A 15078-nucleotide genomic window follows, 5' to 3' on the forward strand; every position below is an offset into this window, starting at 1 on the left:
TAGTGAGGTCTCCACTTTGACCATGAATGGCAGGGAGGGGTTGTGGTGATTGAGTGTGAAGTGGACACTGGATTACCTCAAAAAATACATTTTCACTCCGAGAACGAGCAGGAAGTTCTGGTGTTACTTTGGGCTCCTGCACCCTCCAGCCATGAGGTGTGTGCGCGTGTGTGCCACAGGCCGTCCGTCTCCATCCTGCGAAGGACTGGCATCCCATTCAGCGTTTGCCCTGCTTCACACCCAACGCTTTTCGGTTACGCTTCAGACCAAATGAGCCGACGAGCTGATCTCCACGAGAGCCGAGCGGACATACGGCGGACACACCGGACACCGTGACCGTGAGCTCACCGCTCCTGCAGCCAGAGCCCCGACACGGATTCATACGCAGCGTATAATAAGGTACATAATAGTGTAAGAGTATTGTAATAATGTGTGTAGAGAGAGAAGGAGCTGCATCTCAGTCTCGTGTTCCTGCACTCAGAGTCAAGAGTGGAATAAAAGACGACTGTGGCTCTAGTCTCTCCATAAAGAGCTGATGGGACCAAGACTGTGGAGGAGGAGAAAAACATTTCCATGTATTGTGTCTTTTTAAAGGTGCTCATCTGTACCACAGGACAGGTAAACCCAGGTGTTTCCGCAGGACCGCGGGAGGATACGGTCACTGTGTTCAACAAGAATATTGCAGACAACAAACCTTTGTGAGAAAGAATTTATTGATATACTCACACACACAAAAGCTGAGATTTATCCAACATTCCCAGATATATCACTGCACACACTTTGCTCGCTATGATTTGTTCCACAACTGGGGAAAATGTGACCAAACTGATATTTAATGTTATTAAAAGCAATAAAAATATAAAAAGAGCAAACACTGAAAAGGCTCCTATAATGAATCATTTGAAGCTGAATATTTACACACAAGAGCACTGAAAAGTGTGACTACAAGATATTAGTGGCGACTCTGTGATGGACCAGATATTACTGTACAAAAGTGTGTCATACATATTACTGTAGTATTAGTACTATAGTATCACTGCGTTAACAGTCCGGGTTGAACTGGAAAACAGTGTGCAATATACATACATATTTGCCCGTGATAAAAAGAATTACACTGTGAATATTATCACTGGATTCAGCGAATACGGTGTCACATTATTAATAAGAGACTGTAGCAGGAGGTCTGAAGGGGGCGAGCCGGGGACGGAACGACAGCGGCTGAACTTAATCGATGCCTCTATTTCTTTCCCCGGCCCGGTCAGCGAGGAAGAGCGCGACTGAGAAGCCGACGCCAGAGGCGACCCCGAAACGTCGGCGAATCAGGACACGACCTCGACCCCGGACGCGACCCCCCCTTCCGAGTGCCCCCACGACCTACCGGTTTCCCGTGCCCCCGTTTCCCCCCTTTCCCCCGTCTGTCGACCCCCACAACTTTGAATGAACCCCCCCTTCTCTCGCAACCCTCATGACTGTGCCGACGCTTCTTCGTTACACACATTTATTAGAAAGAAAAGAGTAACAGTAAAATGCTGTGATCTCATGACTCATGAGCACATTTCCAGTCCTCATCTCTGAGCTCCTCCCACATCTCACCTGAGTCACAGCTCATTTTATAGGTGCCGCACAGTGGGAAGTTTCTATAGTTGATGTTCGTTCTCTGAAAATAAAGGAAAAACAGAGTTTTCATTCGCGTTGAAAACCAAAATTGTTAAAAACACGACCGGGGTTACTGCAGCATTGTCTCGGACTATTCTAGAAGCTTTTCTGGACGTCCACGTAACAAAACAACACCCTTTCATTCGCAAAGAGGATAAAAAAGATACAAACAGCAACAGATTTTTGCATTTCAGCACCTTCCACCAACCACCTGTAAAGCATAACCTCGCCTCCAGCCACTTGCTGAGAATCTGCTGTATGACACCCGAGCCGAACCTGACTCACCTGCCGAGGTTGGTGAGAAAATCTGTAAGGTACATAATGGAGGAGATGCTGGATACATTTTCCCCTATAGATTTCTCCGTTTTCTTCCATGGGGAAGCATGGTACATGCACACGTTGAACACGGTATCCTGCTGGCCACGAGTGAGGATCTTTCCCAAATATGTTTTATGGACTAATGCTTCTTATAACTAACATGATCATGTCTGCTGACTGGTGCTTCCGTTAAAAAAATGTCCTAGTTTGCATCACCTTCTTTACTGTCTGATTTCAATTTGCCTCATATTATCATGGTACCATTTCTGAAACCATGTTGTACTTTTCATACAATCATGTCTCACAATGTATGGAACTTAGAGCACTCAACACATTATCAGTACCTCACTTTTACATGATGCAACTTTTTACTCCATCAGGTGGTTCATACTGTGCAGAGCATAACTTATAACACACACAAACACAGACAAACAGATGTATCAGTGACTGATGTTTTCCATGAAAGCTCTTCAATATCTATTTGTACCACAGTAACTTTACCTTCATAGAACTCGTCCCTCTTCTCCTCAGGGAGGTTTTCACCTGCAGAGGTAAAGCGAGACGAGGAACCACTTAAATTTACACCAGTGACCAGTTGTACAAACCGTCTTATAGTTTAATGTCACCTGTCAGTGCAGGAAGTGACTCTTTATATCACTGATTAATAAACCGTTTTTTCTGCATGGTAACATGTACAAAGGAATTCTGGTCTGTCCTGCTCTACTTGGGATTATTTAATGATGGTGTGTGAGACACTCTGGACACCCAGTGGCGATGCCACTCAACACACTGTCTGTACCACACTTTTACACTCTATAGTCATTTGCTGCCTTCTTCATACTTACCAGTGGACCGCAGTTTGTTTAGTATCTCACGCATTTTTCTTATCTCTACAAGCAGAGAAAGAGAAAACTGTGAGACAGAAGCTCCATCAGCTGGTTGATGATGTGCGAAGTGTAACCCATAACACACACAGACACACACACACACACCAGTGACTTTGGTGTTTTCAATGAAAGCTCTTCAAGATCTATTTGTACCACAGTAACTTTACCTTCACAGAACTCCTTCCTCTTCTCCTCAGGGAGGTTTTTACCTGCAGAGGTAAAGAGAGACGAGGAACCACTTAAATTTACACCAGTGACCAGTTGTACAAACCGTCTTATAGTTTAATGTCACCTGTCAGTGCAGGAAGTGACTCTTTATCACTGATTAATAAACCGTTTTTTCTGCATGGTAACATGTACAAAGGGAATTCTGGTCTGTCCTGCTCTACTTAGGATTATTTAATGATGTTGTACGAGATGCTCTGGACACCCAGTGGGGACGTCACTCAGCACACTGTCTGTACCACACTTTTACACTCTATAGTCATTCATCCCCTTCTTCACACTTACCATAGGACCACAGTTCCGCTGTTACCAAAAACATTTTAGAGATCTCTGCAAAGACAGGATGAGAAAACTGCATGAGACAGAAGCTCCATCAGGTGTCAGGATATGCAGAGAAAACCCAATGACACACACACACACCAGTGACTTTGGTGTTTTCAACGAAATCTCTTCGGTATCTATATAAGATGGACAGTTGACCACAGATGGAGCTCAATGGACTCTCACTGTCAAGGGGGACATTTGTACCACAGTAACTTTACCTGCATAGAACTCGCTCCTCTTCTCCTCAGGGAGATTTTCACCTGCAGAGGTAAAGCAAGATGAGGAACCACTTAAATTTACACCAGTGACCAGTTGTACAAACCATCTTATAGTTTAATGTCACCTGTCAGTGCAGGAAGTGACTCTTATATCACTGATTAATAAACTGTTTTTTTCCGCATGAAAACATGGTGAAATTTGGTATAAACCCCTGTTTACCACATTGTGTCCTCTTCCTCTTACTGAGTCACCAGGCTTCAGGGCCTCATTACCTGACACTCTTCACCTGTGTGTCACTGTCAGCTTAAACCTCAGCAACTCACATCCTCTACACTCCTGCTCATATGGATGTGGGTGGGGGGTCTACTATGAAATACTGTTTGTTTGAGGACCTGTGTGTGTCTGTGTCCCGTGAAGGACAGCAGATCCCCCTCAATGATCTGGACACTGTTGCTGTACAAAGGAATTCTGGTCTGTCCTGCTCTACTTGGGATTATTTAATGATGTTGTGTGAGACACTCTGGACACCCAGTGGGGACGTCACTCAGCACACTGTCTGTATCACATTTTTCCACCAAATTATACTTTACATCATCTTTTCGCTTCGGTGGGCTCACCACCTGCCGGAGAAACCGTAAGGGGCCGGTGCATTGTGATTTGGGCGGTGGTCGGGCCGAGTGCCCGGCCGACCCAAACCTCGGGCGCCAACTCTGGTTTTTGGGACTTGGAATGTCACCTCACTGGCGGGGAAGGAGCCTGAGCTAGTGCAGGAGGTTGAGAGATACCGTCTAGATATAGTCGGGCTCACTTCCACTCACAGCTTGGGTTCTGGAACCACTCTACTCGATCAAGGGTGGACTCTTCACTATTCTGGCGTTGCCCAAGGTAAGAGGCGGCGGGCTGGTGTGGGCTTATTAATAGCCCCCCAGTTCAGCCGCCATGTGTTGGAGTCTACCCCGGTGAATGAGAGGGTCATATCCCTACGCCTTCGGGTCAGGGAACGGTCTCTCACTGTCGTTTGTGCTTATGCGCCTAGCGGCAGTGTAGAGTACCCGGCCTTTTTAGAGTCCCTGGGGGGCGTGCTGGAAAGCGCTCCCACTGGGGACTCTGTCGTTCTACTGGGGGATTTTAACGCCCCGTGGGCAGCAACAGTGACACCTGGAGGGGCGTGATTGGGAGGAACGGCCTCCCTGATCTGAACCCGAGCGGTGAGTTGTTATTGGATTTCTGTGCTAGTCACGGTTTGTCCATAACAAACACCATGTTCATGCATAAGGGTGTCCATCAGTGCACTTGGCACCAGGACACCCTAGGTCGGAGGGCGATGATCGACTTTGTAGTCGTTTCTTCTGACCTTCGGCCATATGTCTTGGACACTCGGGTGAAGAGAGGGGCTGAGCTGTCAACTGATCACCACCTGGTGGTGAGTTGGATTCGATGGCGGGGGAGAAAGCTGGACAGACCTGGCAGGCCCAAACGCATAGTGAGGGTCTGTTGGGAACGTTTGGCGGAGGCCCCTGTCAGAGAGGTCTTCAACTCCCACCTCCGACAGAGCTTCAACCAGGTCCCGAGGGAGGTGGGGGACATTGAGTCTGAATGGACTATGTTCCGCTCCTCCATTGTCGGTGCGGCGGTTCGGAGCTGCGGCCATAAGGTCTCCGGTGCCTGTCGCGGCGGCAATCCCCGAACACGGTGGTGGACACCGGAAGTAAGGGATGCCGTCAAGCTGAAGAAGGAGTTCTATCGGGCCTGGCTGGCTCATGGGACTCCTGAAGCAGCTGACAGGTACCGACGGGCCAAACGGAGCGTGGCTCTGGCAGTCGCCGCGGCAAAAACTCGGACTTGGGAGGAGTTCGGTGAGGCCATGGAGGAAGACTTTCGGTCGGCCTCAAAGAGATTCTGGCAAACCGTCCGGCGACTCAGGGGGAAGCGGTGTTCCACAAACACTGTTTACAGTGGAAGTGGTGCGCTGCTGACCTCAGCTGGGGATGTCCTCGGGCGGTGGAAGGAGTACTTTGAGGATCTCCTCAATCCCTCCGACACGCCTTCCGTAGAGGAAGCTGAGGCTGGGGACTCGGAGGGGGACTCGTCCATTACCCTGGCTGAAGTTGCTGAGGTAGTCAAAAAACTCTTCGGTGGCAAGGCTCCGGGGGTGGATGAGATCCGCCCCGAGTTTCTCAAGTCTCTGGATGTTGTGGGGCTGTCTTGGCTGACACGCCTCTGCAGCATCGCGTGGAGTTCGGGAACGGTGCCTCTGGACTGGCAGACCGGGGTGGTGGTCCCTCTTTTTAAGAAGGGGGACCGGAGATTGTGTTCCAACTACAGGGGGATCACACTCCTTAGCCTCCCTGGGAAAGTCTATGCCAGGGTACTGGAAAGGAGAATCCGACCGATAGTCGAACCTCGGATTCAGGAGGAGCAATGCGGTTTTCGCCCTGGCCGTGGAACACTGGACCAGCTCTATACCCTCACTAGGGTGTTGGAGGGTTCGTGGGAGTTTGCCCAACCAGTCCATATGTGTTTTGTGGACCTGGAGAAGGCATTCGACCGTGTCCCTCGTGGCATCCTGTGGGGGGTGCTTCGGGATTATGGGGTTCGGGGCTCGTTGCTACGGGCTGTTCGTTCCCTGTATGACCGGAGCAGGAGCTTGGTTCGCATTGCCGGCAGTAAGTCAGACCTGTTCCCGGTGCATGTTGGACTCCGCCAGGGCTGCCCTTTGTCACCGATTCTGTTCATTATTTTTATGGATAGAATTTCTAGGCGCAGTCAGGGAACGGAGGGTGTCTGTTTTGGTGGCTGCGAGATCTCGTCTCTGCTTTTTGCGGACGATGTGGTCCTGTTGGCTTCATCAAGTCAAGACTTGCAGCGTGCACTGGGGAGGTTTGCAGCCGAGTGCGAAGCGGCGGGGATGAGAATCAGCACCTCCAAATCCGAGGCCATGGTTCTCAGTCGGAAAAAGGTGGATTGCTCCCTCCGGGTTAGGGGGGAGTTGCTCCCTCAAGTGGAGGAGTTTAAGTATCTTGGGGTCTTGTTCACGAGTGAGGGAAAAATGGAGCGGCAGGTCGACGGACGGATCGGTGCGGCGTCCGCAGTAATGCGGTCATTGTACCGGTCTGTTGTGGTGAAGAGGGAGCTGAGTCGTAAGGCGAAGCTCTCAATTTACCGGTCAATCTACGTTCCTACCCTCACCTATGGTCATGAACTCTGGATCATGACCGAAAGAATGAGATCGCGGATACAAGCGGCAGAAATGAGATTCCTCCGCAGAGTGGCTGGGCGCACCCTTAGGGATAGGGTGAGGAGCTCAGTCACCCGGGAGGAGCTCGGAGTAGAGCCGCTGCTCCTCCGCATCGAGAGGAGCCAGTTGAGGTGGCTCGGGCATCTGTTCCGGATGCCTCCTGGACGCCTCCCTGGGGAGGTGCTCCGGGCTTGTCCCACTGGGAGGAGGCCTCGGGGCAGACCCAGGACACGTTGGAGAGACTATGTCTCCCGGCTGGCCTGGGAACGCCTTGGGGTTCCCCCAGAGGAACTGGAGGAGGTGTGCGGGGAGGGAGTCTGGAGTACTCTGCTCGGACTGCTGCCCTCGCAACCCGGCCTCGGATAAAAGCGGAGGAAGATGGATGGATCATCTTTTCGCTTACCAATATCCTGTAAACATCCATAAAATTTGCTGATGCCTATAAACAGAGGAAGAAAAAAACTCCATGAAAAAGTAGCACATCATCAGGTGGTCCATGATGTGCAGAGTGTAACCCATAACACACACACACACACACACACACACACACACACCACACACCAGTGACTTTGGTGTTTTCAATGAAATCTTTTCAGTATCTATTTAAGATGGACAGTTGACCACAGATGGAGCTCAATGGACTCTCACTGTCAAGGGGGACATTTGTACCACAGTAACTTTACCTGCATAGAACTTGTTCCTCTTCTCCTTGGGGAGGTTTTTACCTGCAGAGGTAAAGAGACGAGGAACCACTTAAATTTACACCAGTGACCAGTTGTACAAACCGTCTTATAGTTTAATGTCACCTCTCAGTGCAGGAAGTACCTCTTTATATTACTGATTAATAAACTGTTTTTTTTCCGCATGAAAACATGGTGAAATTTATGGTATAAACCCCTGTTTACCACATTGTGTCCTCTTCCTCTTACTGAGTCACCAGGCTTCAGGGCCTCATTACCTGACACTCTTCACCTGTGTGTCACTGTCAGCTTAAACCTCAGCAACTCACATCCTCTACACTCCTGCTCATATGGAGTGGGTGGGGGGTCTACTATGAAATACTGTTTGTTTGAGGACCTGTGTGTGTGTCTGTGTCCTGTGAAGGACAGCAGATCCCCCAATGATCTGGACACTGTTGCTGTACAAAGGAATTCTGGTCTGTCCTGCTCTACTTGGGATTATTTAATGATGTTGTGTGAGACACTCTGGACACCCAGTGGGGACGTCACTCAGCACACTGTCTGTACCACACTTTTACACTCTATAGTCATTCATCCCCTTCTTCACACTTACCATAGGACCACAGTTTCTCTAAACTCTCATACAGTGTCTCCATCTCTACAAAGAAAGGAAAAGAAAACTCCATGAGAGAGAAGCTCCATCAAGTGGTTCAGGATTTGCAAAGTGTAACCCATAACACACACACAGATGTACCAGTGACTTTGGTGTTTTCAATGAAATCTCTTCAGTATCTATATAAGATGGACAGTTGACCACAGATGGAGCTCAATGGACTCTCACTGTCAAGGGGGACATTTGTACCACAGTAACTTTACCTTCACAGAACTCATTCCTCTTCTCCTCAGGGAGGTTTCACCTGCAGAGGTAAAGAGAGACAAGGAACCACTTAAATTTACACCATCTTACAGTTTAATGTACATTATATTCCTGCTGCAGTTCATTGAGTTTTCTGTAATTTGTTTCCTACAGCAACTTTATACCCCGGCACACATTTCCATTGTGTAATTCTGTAAAGAGACCAAAGTTATTTGTTGTTGTGTGTCATGCAGTCGTTGATTATTTATTCATTTGCATTTTGTCGGTATACTGTAGATTGCGTGTCAATCAGGTATTCACATTAATCGTAACACCCCTTTATTTTCGTTCTAATCATGAGTAGTGTCAAAGACGAGAGCAGGGCACCGAGGAGCCTGTGTGGATCCAAGTGGCACATATTTATTACTGACACAGAGGAACAGGCAAAGTGGTGGTTTGGGACGAGCGTGGGTAGGCCAATGTGCAGACGTGGTTCTCGGGGCGAATCTGGAGGCGACGTTAAGGAAGCGATGCTGGAGTCGGGAGCCGTGGATGTCGAAAACGGGACGAGGGACGGAGGAAAACGAGGCTCGGGGAAGGAAGGGTTAGTAGACCGCGATTCTTTCAGAGCGCAGGAGATTCCGCACCCAGGGGAGCAGGAACGGCTTCTTTATACCCTGCCGCTCTGGTTTGGGCAGGTGTGGTCGATTTGGGCGAACTGGCGGGCGTGACGAGCAGTTTCCGTTTTCTTCTCTCAACTGATGTTAATTAACGAGCTTCAAATTACAGCAGAACTGAACCCTGGATCATCCCAGACAACGGAGCCACATCCGCAGCTCTTTCCACTAACTACTCCTTCTCTCACACCCCTCGTCTCTCCGGCAGAGGTGGAGGCACAGGCTGCTCATCTCTCCCCGGTGGGAATATTCTGTTCTCCCTCTCCGCTTGCATGACCCGTCCTCCTTCAAACCGCATGTCGTCTCCATCACTGTCCTGGTCACGGCCGTTGTGGTTGTCCTCTATGGCCCTCCTGGCCTCTTCCTGGACGACCTCGACATCTTGTTGAGCTCTCTCACAAGGGACAGCGCTCCGCTGACTCTCCTGGGTGACTTCAACCTGCATGTTAAGGACATTCATGCAAGCGGCCTTCTGTTGCTCCTGCACTCCTTTGACCTTTGACTCCTCCCTGTCCCAATCCCCTGCTACTCACAAAGCTGGCAATCACCTTGACCTTGTCTTCTCTCGTCAACTGTGGCTGTCCTGTCCTCTGTTACTCCCGCCGCATCTCTCCGATCATTTCATCTCCTTCCAACCATGCCTGACCACTAACCCCTCTCCTTCTTTTACACCCATTGTCACCTTCTGCCGTAACCAAAATCTCTCTCGCTCTCCTGCTTTGCCTTTGCCATCATCATAGAGCTTAGACAACAAATGGCAAGTACAAGGAGCCACAGCCGTAACTGTCGTCGGGTCATTCGTGAGTGTTCTAACAGGGGGAAGGCTCGTCCCATCCCGCACCCTCCACCGCCAACAACCCATTTGTAAGCCCTTATAATAACTTCCATTGCCTTTGCGAAAGCCAATGGCAAAACTGTACATCCAGCCATGATTCCAACTTCCAACCGATGCCAAGATGTTGCATAACCTTTTGTACTAAAACAAAACTGAACAGCTCCAAAGGAGGCTTTCGCCATCCAGGTAATGCTTCCAGGGACCTCAAAAAACCCGAATGCCTCCCACAGCAATCTGTGCAGAACCGACCCGAAAGCATTTCCCAAGTCCGAGAACAGCACACGGAGATCTCTTTTCTCCTCCTTGGCAGCGTGAATCTGATGACAAATCATACTGGTGTGCTCCAAGCACTCTGAGCATCCTGGAAGCCTCGCCTTGTGCATAGAGGCATCAATCAACCTGTTGGGCTTCAAGTATGTTACCGACCTCCTTGCCATGGTGCTAAAGAAAATTTTCCCTTCAACACTGAGAAGGCTTGCAGGCCTAAACTGGCCTATCCCAACAGCATCTTTCTCCTTAGGAAGAAAAATCCCTCCGGCTTTCCGCCATGATTTTGGAACGACCCCCTTCTTCCACACAACAGCCATCAACCTCCACAAAAATGTCAGTACTTCTGGTGCACATGTAACACCCGCTATGGTACTCCGTTTGGGCCGTTGCCCGCGCACAACCTCTTGCACCTCTCCCCACCTCGGGGGGCACACGTCCATTTCCCACTTCATCTCCCCTATGGGGATATATCCAGTGGCAACTCAAGTCCACCATCGTGCTCTTCACCAGAGTACACCTCGCACACACAACCGTCCAGCTCCTGCTTTAATTAATAAATTAATGAAACATTTCATTTTTATATGAGGTTTCTTCCTTTCAAAAATTTTGCCTCAGTGAAAGGTAAGATTTCTCTTATGAGCGCAAGATCAAGCTAACGAACAATACAAACATTTTTATACCCTCTTCTGCTCATCTTAACATGGATGCCAATCATTCTGGAGGACACTGTATGTCTGTACCCGCTACGCTATACATTTTAATTTCTTCATTTACCTGTCACGCCCCCGACAGCATGCCCAACACCACACCTGCACGAATCAGGGCCGTGCTCTTCCCTGCTCCTTGACCCGTTACTCACTCCCCTTGACTCCGGTCCCCGCATACTCCCTCTGACGATCACTGACCCTCACCTGCCTCCGACTATTCTCCTTCCTGTCCTTCAATAAAAACGCAACTGCTCTCGAGTCCCGCCCGCTGACTCCTTGCTGGAACATGACGTTACCTTGCTTTCCTCCAAAGCGATTTGTGGGATATTTTCCTGGGGCAATTTAAGGCAAGCACCTTGCTCAAGGAGAGTACGCAATAGGTGGAATTTGAACCTGTGACCTTCAGAGCCAAAGGCCACAGCTCTCTCCTCTACACTCTCATTCGCCCCCACTGTGCAGCGTATGTACAGTATGTCTGTGACTGTACTCTACCGTAGAGGTCTTGCTCACTCCCACAATGCACTGCACAGAACTGGAACCTTGTCCATACCCAATACGCACTGCACACAAATCAGCCGGTGTCAGCGTGGACATAAAAAACGTACAGCCTCCAAGCTGCGGCAGCTCCCAAATCTGTTTGCAGGGTCTCTGTCTGAGCTGTTTTTGTGTCAGTTAATTAGCACTAACGATGCTCTTATAAAACACTGATCCACAGTATTTGACATTATTACACCCCTCAGACATACTAGTAAAAATTATGACTCAACACTTTCAGCTCCTCTGCTCTCACACTCCTTTTAAGAGCACTGAACTCATTACAGCTCATCACTCAACTGACTGTGAGCAAAGGGATCTTGTTAAGGACGGCTGGTAGCGTAGTGGTCGGCGCCACCGTCTTCGGACCCAAAAGTTGCAGGTTTGATCTCCACCTCTGACTGTAGTACCCTTGAGCAAAGTACTTACCCTAAATTGCTCTAATAAAAATTACCCAGCTGTATAAATGGGAAAATAACTGTAAGCTCGTATCAGTAATAACTTTAACATTGTAATTGGCTTTGGCGAAAAGAGTCAGTTAAACGAATAAACGCCAATGTTACTGCATCTGCTACATGAATAAATATCAGTGTAACTGTGTGAAAGCTGAGAAGCAATGTTATGGTCAAATCTTGAAAGAAATTTGATAACAATCCAAAACAGCTGTCCGGTAAGGCCCCGTATTTCTTTTTTTAACAAGCTGCTGGAGACAAAACAGCTCTTACACATTTCGCTGATATTTTCCTGCAAAGCGACTTACAATGGTGAGATACTCAGGCTAATTTACCCATTTATACAGCAGGGTATTTTTTATTTTTACCTTGTAATGGGTACTAGAGCAGGAGGTGGGATTCTATCTATTCTATTCTAAGTACCCAGATCATGAGGTACAGTTACCTTCAGCAAGATGGTCATGATTCTCCTTGTCAATTTTACCACCTGTTGAGGTGAGAAGAAGACACACTTAACATTAACATCGGTACCTGTCACATAAAATCATTCAATGTCACTTATTGCTGATGGAAGTGACACTGAATAGTACAGAGCAGTAAAACTATTGTTCTGGCAAACTGGACATTTAAAGCACATTTCACCCATTATTAATGACTACAAATCAAACGAGAAAAACCCATGAAGGAGTTCTGAGGACACTAATAAAAAGCAAAAAAGCTTAGGGAGCTCTGGTGTAGGTTATAGCAACGGCTGTACAGCACAAACAACCCGCGCTTCAGTGATCGTGTGTGTGTGTGTGTGTGTGTGTTCTACTCCTCTGTGTGTCGATCAAATACAAGATGGTTCAATCACTTGTGTCACATTTTGGGAAAATGCTTCAAAAGTAATAGGGGGTGCGTGGCGCAGTGGCGCAGTGGGTTGGACCACAGTCCTGCTCTCGGTGGGTCTGGGGTTCGAATCCCGCTTGAGGTGCCTTGCGACGGACTGGCATCCCGTCCTGGGTGTGTCCCTCCCCCTCCGGCCTTACGCCCTGTGTTGCCGGGTTGGCTCTGGTTCCCCGTGACCCCATATGGGACAAGTGGTTCAAAAAGTGTGTGTGTATGCTTCAAAAGTATCTCATAAATGTAAATGTACACAATGAGAGCTCCTGGGTACACTGGCTTTTACCATGGTAACACACCCTGTTAGTGTTCAGGAAGAGCTCCAGTGTCAGTGCTCATTGAAAGGTCCCTTAAAAAGTGCAGCAGATGCTGTGATCCTCCAGTGTGTATAAGAGGCTAAAAAACAGCAGTGAGTGTCGTTCACGTGGTGAATGTCCTCGTAGAAGAGGGGGGCGCTCTACTCGTACAGTAGCTATGAGACCTGCGCTCATCACTGTAATGGGACAGCGCTGAAACACAGCAAATATTATGTTTTACATTCATTTGTAATCTTTCACCTTTTTCAGACTTCAGTTCCTGTAAACTCACATACATCTTGCTGATTTCTATAAAGAGAGAAGAGAAAACTCCATGATGTGCAGTGTAACCCATGACAGACAGACAGACACACACAGATGTACCAGTGACTTTGGTGTTTTCAATGAAATCTCTTCAGTATCTATATAAGATGGACAGTTGACACAGATGGAGCTCAATGGACTCTCACTGTCAAGGGGGACATTTGTACCACAGTAACTTTACCTGCACAGAACTCCTTCCTCTTCTCGGGGAGGTTTTTACCTGCAGAGGTAAAGAGAAGGAACCACTTAAATTTACACCAGTGACCAGTTGTACAAACCGTCTTATAGTTTAATGTCACCTGTCAGTGCAGGAAGTGACTCTTTATATCACTGATTAATAAACTGCCTTTTCCTGCATGGTTTACATAAATTGTTCTGACATGAAAACCATGTCATACATACCTGAGAACAAAAAATGGAAAACACTTTAGAATACTTTTCTGTATTTTATGGGTAGTTAATAGGTAGTTATGCAGGAACTAATGCAGAACTAACGGTAGTGCGTCATTAACGCTGCAGTAACTACTGACAACTAATAAGGAAGAGTGATTAATCAGTAGGCAGCGTTTGGGGTAAGTAACAATTAGTTAATTATTACTTATGTACTAGTTACTAATAACTATTAAATGTTGGATACCTCCTGCAGTGCTACACATTAATTGAGGCTCATTTAAAAGAACTATGAATTAATTACTCAACAGTCACATACAATTACTGATGGCAATAAACAGGCTACATATGGTCCTGTTTACCACTAATAACACAATTTTCAGATCACTCTTTTACTTCAGGAGGTTGGTCAGAGTATTTTGAACCTTTTACGTCCCCTATCAGCAGGCTCAGGGGGGGTGTGGTGGCACGGTGGGTTTGATCGGTGCCTCTCTGTGCGGCAGGTCTGGGGTTCGAATCCTGCTTGAGGTGTGCAGCAGCTATGTGTTTCTCCGTGTTTGTCTCCCTCAACATGCAGAAGAAAGACCTGGCAACCCCTCCCTGTTCCTTCCTTGACTTTCCTCGAAAACCATGCAGGAGGTCGCTATGGGTGCGGTTTGAGTCGGTACCTTGCATGTATCACCACACTGAATTACTAAATAACTCATTAAGATTGTATATTGCCATCAGTAAATGGACCTATTGTGTTAATTTTATTAATCTTTCCCTCCATGTAGACAGTCCTTCAGTGCCTTTGGACAAAGTTACTCTCCGGAAAAATTAAATAATATTTATTTCTATTGAACCCCAGGAATGTGGGACTCAGTGCAGAGATAATGTATCTCTGTGTGTGTGTGTGTGTCCTGTGAAGGACAGCAGATCCCCCTCAATGATCTGGACACTGTTGCTGTACAAAGGAATTCTGGTCTGTCCTGCTCTACTTGGGATTATTTAATGATGTTGTGTGAGATGCTCTGGACACCCAGTGGAGATGCCACTCAACACACTGTCTGTACCACACTTTTACACTCTATAGTCGTTTATCACCTTCTTCACACTTACCATAGGACTGCAGTTTCTCTAAACTCTCACACAGCGTCTCCATCTCTACAAAGAAAGGAAAAGAAAACTCCATGAGACAGAAGCTCCTTCAAGTGGTTCAGGATTTGCAAAGTGTAACCTATGACACACACACCAATCACTTGTCCCATACGGGGTCACAGGAGCCAATCCAGTAACACAGGGCGTAAGGCCGGAGGGGGAGGGGAC

The 15078-nt window shown here is 47.8% G+C and overlaps 2 long non-coding RNA genes across 2 annotated transcripts; both read right to left on the reverse strand.

Annotated features, from left to right (window-relative positions):
- Window positions 1-1587: 1587 nt before the first annotated feature.
- LOC114912233 (uncharacterized) lies at window positions 1588-3105 on the reverse strand. The gene is made up of 4 exons (XR_003798163.1): window positions 3029-3105; window positions 2820-2864; window positions 2476-2517; window positions 1588-1657 (listed from the first exon to the last, which is right to left on the reverse strand). It is a non-coding gene; the product is annotated as an uncharacterized LOC114912233 (long non-coding RNA).
- A 4454-nt stretch (window positions 3106-7559) lies between these two features.
- Window positions 7560-13350, reverse strand: LOC108926842 (uncharacterized). The gene is made up of 3 exons (XR_003798159.1): window positions 13318-13350; window positions 12324-12365; window positions 7560-7592 (listed from the first exon to the last, which is right to left on the reverse strand). It is a non-coding gene; the product is annotated as an uncharacterized LOC108926842 (long non-coding RNA).
- Window positions 13351-15078: the final 1728 nt, after the last annotated feature.

The sequence above is a fragment of the Scleropages formosus genome, chromosome 14 (genome assembly GCF_900964775.1).
Source record: "Scleropages formosus chromosome 14, fSclFor1.1, whole genome shotgun sequence".
Taxonomy (NCBI): domain Eukaryota; kingdom Metazoa; phylum Chordata; class Actinopteri; order Osteoglossiformes; family Osteoglossidae; genus Scleropages; species Scleropages formosus.